General features: G+C 37.5%; 1 long non-coding RNA gene across 1 annotated transcript; it reads left to right on the top strand.

Moving 5' to 3' along the window:
• The first annotated feature begins 246 nt into the window (after nucleotides 1-246).
• Nucleotides 247-2,203, top strand: LOC117701930 (uncharacterized). The gene is made up of 3 exons (XR_004605899.2): nucleotides 247-681; nucleotides 883-943; nucleotides 2,078-2,203. It is a non-coding gene; the product is annotated as an uncharacterized LOC117701930 (long non-coding RNA).
• Nucleotides 2,204-6,000: the final 3,797 nt, after the last annotated feature.

The following is a 6,000-nucleotide window of genomic DNA, read 5'->3' as shown; positions in this document are numbered from 1 at the left end:
TATAATTCTTTGCAGGAATTTCAGTAAAGAACTGTTAGTTCATCCTATCATTTTTGTTTCCTGGTTTATTTTTGTAGCAGAGTGAGGTTCTTAACATGTAACTTTTGCTGTCCTGAAACTCATTGCATAGACTTTGCTGGCATCCAGCTCAATGACATACACCTGCCTGTCTGATTAAAGACATGAGCAAATACAGGCAGCTTGCCTGTCACCTTTGTAGTTAGTAATTGTTCATACAGCTTTTCAGATGTGTGCTCAGTACAGTTGATCTGTTTCCTCCTGCATATCTCTCTCAATTGCCATTTTTGTTGCAAGGCTATATCCTATTCTAAGGGTTCAGGGGTGACACAGGTGAACCCTGTGTCAAGGGTCCAAATGTCAGTATTTCAAGTTTCTTCTAAACTGACATGGTGATTATCTTATAATTCGTGTGTCAGAAAATAAGTGGAGGAATCATGTGAATTATAAGAATATATTGTCTAGGAAGCATAACTTTACTTTGTAGTGATGTCAGTATCTGGCTTTGTGTTGTACACATGTATGGAATATTTTAGGAAGCAGTGAGTTTCGATGATGTGCATGTGAACTTCACTGAAGAAGAGTGGAATTTGCTGGATCCTTCCCAGAAGAATCTCTACAAAGATGCGATGCTTGAGACCTACTGGAACCTCACTGCTATAGGTAAGTCTGTGAATTTCCTTTTGCTTTTCAATATAAAAGAAAAAAAATGTTTCTGTGTTACTGATGATCATCTCTTATTTCAATAGAGAACAAGTAATATTGAGTTGAATAAATCAGGTTCATTGCTGTGAAAATTCAGAGTAAGTTGAATTTTGCTTAATTCCAATACCATATCATTCATTTTCTGGTACCATGTTTTAGGCTATTATTTGGAAGACCATTATATTGAAGAACAACATCAAACTTCTAGAAGTCATGAAAGGTAATTTTATTGTCTAAACTGATACAAATATGCCTGTGAGAAAATTTTAATATGATCTGGAAGTTCTAAAAGAAAGCAAGTGTGTAAAATATCAGTCATTTTATTGTAGCTATAATTATAATATTCTTCCAAAACTGTGTACCTCAATGTCAGTTATCTGATTGGTGTTTGCAAGGCATTTCTGTAAGAAAGAAGAGAAGGAAACAATGCCTTCAGTGATTCCTTTATTTGATATGTATCTCCATTAAAACCATATTGTGTAACTACCAATTTGTATAGTCTCATAATATTTAGATGTTGCACATTGAATATTGATAAACATGTATCCATAACCTAATAAGCAATTACTCCATGATAAAGTTGGTGATACTCATATTCTTGTGGTGAAATTTTTAAGTTTATTGTGAGGTCATTTTATGAGAGTCAAGAATGTTGTCATGGAGAAACATTAATAATGTCTACAATGAACAAAAAGTCAATGTGTGTGCATTCAATGTAGAAACCTTTCATTTGTTCTGCTGTTTTAATGGGTGTTTCAATTGTCAGAATGTATGCAACCGTGGGAGCATAGGGATATTTAAAAAGAATGTACCTTTATCTATTTCAGAACAATGAGAAGATATGTAGTATTCTGCCTTTGGTAGACTTTCTGAATTTGATAGTGTTTTCAGTTAATTCATTTTCTGACTTTACTGGGAACAGCCCCAATGTCACATTGCAGAAAATCTCTATAGGTACTAGAAGTTTGGAAATTCTTCTGTTCATCCTGGTTCACAGTGCTCCTGTGGTTTGATTCACACTACAGGAAAACTAAGAATGTTATCAGCATTTTAATGCTCTGAATTGTTTTGTATTTCTTCAGACATGTGAAATACATCATATAGAAATCTCATATAGAAAAGGAAGCTATAAATGTGAGCCATGTAGTAAATGCCCTTACCATCACAGGCATTTTCACTGAGGTAAAGCAATCCACAGTGAGCAAGTACAACCATGAACATCAAAGGGATAAAACCTTATGATCTGAGTGTTCTTTACTATTAGACCAACTGTAAAATTGATTCATATTGGTAAAATGATTGATCAGGCTAATGAATATGTTAAAGCTTTCACATGTGCCCATTACTGTTGCAGGCATGAAAGAAGTTATACTGGATAGAAACTGTACGAAAGTAACCAATGTGGTAAAGCCTTTTCATGTCACTGTGGTCTCCAATATAATAAAGGAACACATACTGGAGAGAAACCTTATGAATTTAATCAATGTGGTAAAGCCTTTTTGTGTCACAGTCGTCTCCAAAGACATAAAGGAACACATACTGGAGAAAAACATGAATGTAATCAATGTGATAAAGCCTTTTCATGTCACAGTAGTCTCCAATATCATAACAGAACACATACTGGAGAGAAACCTTATGAATGTAATCAATGTGGTAAAGCCTTTCCATCTAACAGTGGTCTCCGATATCATAAAAGAACACATACTGGAGAAAAACCTTATGAATGTAATCAATGTTGTAAAGCATTTTCATGTCACAGCCATCTCCAAAGACATAAAAGAACAAATACTGGAGAGAAACCTTATGAATGTAATCAATGTGGTAAAGCCTTTTCATGTCAGAGTGGTCTCCAGTATCATAAAAGAACACACACTTCAGAGAAACCTTACAGATGTAATGAATGTGGTAAAGCCTGTACATATCTCTGTACTCTCCAAAGACATAAAAGAACACAAACTGAGCAGAAATCTTTTGATTGTACTAAAGTTGGGAAATCATTTACGTGCCACAGTGGTTTCTGAATACAGAAATGAACACATATGAGAGAGAAGCCATCTGAAAGTAATCAAAATATTAAAGACTCTGCATGTCCTAATCATTCTTAAAAGCATGAAAGAATTTATAGTAGGTATAAACTGTGGTGATCTAAATATGTTTGACACTACAAAGTGGCAATATTAAGAGATGTGCCTTGTGGGAGATGTTACCTTTTTGAAGGGATTGCATCACTATGGTGGTGATCTTTCCAACTCAGGCCAGTACAAAACAGACCCTCCTATGACTTGGCTGGAAGACAGTCTCTTCCTGACTTCCTTCACATGAGGATGCAGAACTCTCAGTTCCTTCTCCTGCATCATGGCTGCCTGCATGCTGACATTCCTGCTATGATGGCAATGGACTAAACATTTGAAACTGTAAGCCAGGCACAATTAAATATTTTCCTTTAACACAGTTGCCTTAGTTTCAATGTCTCTTCTTAGCAATGGAAATTCTATCTAAGACAGAAGTTACTACCCCAGATTTAAGCATTGCTATGATAGACCTGACCGTGGTTTTTTGTTTTGTTTTATGGAGCAATGTGGATGTTTAGACTTTGGATCTGTATATACATTAAGTGGAACTTACTGTGCCAACCTAGTAGGAATATGAAACACATATGTACTGAGTGTGATTTGAACTTTGTATATAGTTTTTATGATGTTTTGCAGAAGAATGTTGCTGCCTTTTGCCTTTGTCTGTAGAGTGTCCTTGAAGATAAGGTAAAGAGGTTGATGTTCATTGCATTGACAAAGGAAGTCTCAGTGAAGCCAGCAAATCCTTTGACCTATGTTTATTCTCATGATGATTTGAGCAAGATAGTAATCTTAGAAAGAAAATAAATATAAAATTTTAGGTCAAAAGAGAAAATCTAACCAGGAAGTTGAATGAAGCTAAATTCTGTGATCAATGATATTAAATGGAATTAAAGGAATGGTGACATTAGGGCAAGATTCCTTCCACCTAATCTTATGGATTTGAAGTTGTATGAAGGAAAACTGTATCATGTTAGGCATTATTATTACCTAGTTGTTGTTTTCATGTGGACACAAGAGTTACCACTATGTGTGAAGTTGACAATTAATGAATTGTGATTACTATCCTGGGTTATCATTTTAAGATCTAAAATAAAATACTTAAGTACAGACATGGAGGTATATTCCGTAAATCCCAGATAAACATCAAGCACATCTCTGAATCAAGTCTTCCTGGCCCAGAACATGTTTAAAGTAAGGAAAAGCTTAGGTATGGGCAAAGTGTTACACATGTATTACCCAAGATTCAGAATACAGAGCCATGCAGATCTGAGTTCAAGGTTTATCTACAGAGCAAGTACAAGGACAGCCGAGCTTAGGCAGTGAAGTTGTTGAAAACTAGAAAACTGGTGATGAAGTAGCAGAAGGGGCCAAGTTCCAGCTCCAGAAAGCAGAGGAACTCGGGAGCTTTGTCCATGTGGCTCTGTTTTTCAAGGAAAGAATAGAAGGAACGACTGAGACAATTGATGCTGGTTAGCTGTAGTTAAAAAATTAGTGGTGATGAAGAAGAAACCAGCACCACTGAGGTGACATCTTCTGGTGTTTTCTGAGAGGAGAAAGAAGTTGTATTCCAGAGGTAGCCAAGGTTGTCGCTTGTGATGAAGCTTGACTCAGTTCTGGGTAAGACTCACCCAGGTGGCACTAGTTTTAAGGCATGAATGTTTCATGTAGCGCAGCTGAGGCTTGGCACCATGAAGGGAGCATGAGAGGAATGCAGTGAAGACTGTTTGTCACAGAAGAACCCAGCTTGTTGAAGATGTCAGTCCCATGGAATGAGCAGAAAGAACAGCAGCAGCAGTTGAGTGGAGTCAAGCAGAACCTAGTGTACTGTAGAGGGCAGAGCTGGAGAGAGACCCAGCTTCTTTTGAGGAGCACAGAAGATCATCTGTGGATCCCAAATACTGGAACAAGAAGCTGTAATTTTGAAATTACTTTGGAGACCCCAAGAGTTTTAGATTCCTGAGCTGTGGGATACCTTCTCAGGCAAACTACTTTCAGGAAATATAATCAGCCAAAGAGAAAGAATTGTGTTGCAGTGAGCAGGGTAGAAACAGTTGGAGATCTGAAGAACACTTTGACATCAGAAATGGAGATGCAGAGTTTGGAGATTTCCTTGCTGGCTTTGGTCTTCTTTTTGCCCAGTATTTCCTCACAATGGTGATTAGGAATGGTGACCTATATCCTGTGAATTTGGATGGATATTATGTGCTATATTTTTGAAAGCATAGCGGATTATAGTTACATGATTGGAATGATCTCAGAAGAGACTTTGATCTTTCGACTTTTAACATTTATTAGACTTCTGTAGATGATGAGGACTTTTTAATTTGAACCTCACATATTTTGTATTATGCTATTTTTAAATATGGTCCCCATACACTCATGTGTTTGCACAATCATATGGGGGCCAGGCAGTGGAATGTGGTAGTAGAAATATGCTTGGCTCAGGGAGTGGGAGGAAGTTATTATGAGATGTGGCTTTTTTGGAAGAAGTGAATCACTGTGGGGGTGGCCTTTGAAGTTCCACCCAGTGCAGAATGGGCCCTCCTATTAGCTCCCTGGAAGATAGTCTGTTCCTGGCTGCCTTTGGATCAAGAAGCTTCTTCGATAGCATCATGTTTTCTTTCATGCCTGCCATGCTTCCTGTATGATGAAAAAGGACTAAATCTCTGAAACTGTAAGCCAGTCCCAATTAAACTGTTGGTTTTATATGAGTTGTCTTGTTCATGATTTCTCTTCATAACAATGGAAACATGAAGACAGAAACCCTGTGAGTGTATTTAATACAGTCAAGCCTTTGAACAATTGTCTACTCTTCATTATCATGAAAGAATAATGCTACAGTCTAAGCACACTTCCTGTGACTCAGGACACACCCCCTGAGTCTTAAATTTGCCCCCAGAGTCCTAAACAGGCTTTCTGTGTCTTAGGACATGCCTGCTTAGTCTTAAGCATGCTGCCTGTGACTCTGGATATGCCCCATGAATGCTAAACATGCACCCTGTGTCTCAGGACATGCCCACTGAGTTTTAAGCACATCCCCTTTTGTCTCAGGACACACCTCCTGAGACTTAAACACACCCTCTGTGACTCAGGACACAAATCCATTCTATGTATATTTGTTTTAAAAGTCAATTATTGATTTCAAATGCAACAGTGCTATACTCTCTTGTCGGTTCTCATTCCCCTTCAATCCCAAGTCATT

Source organism: Arvicanthis niloticus, unplaced genomic scaffold (genome assembly GCF_011762505.2).
Source record: "Arvicanthis niloticus isolate mArvNil1 unplaced genomic scaffold, mArvNil1.pat.X pat_scaffold_338_arrow_ctg1, whole genome shotgun sequence".
Classification (NCBI taxonomy): Eukaryota; Metazoa; Chordata; class Mammalia; order Rodentia; family Muridae; genus Arvicanthis; species Arvicanthis niloticus.
Note: the sequence above shows the minus strand (reverse complement) of the source record. Positions and strands in the feature narration are given on the sequence as shown.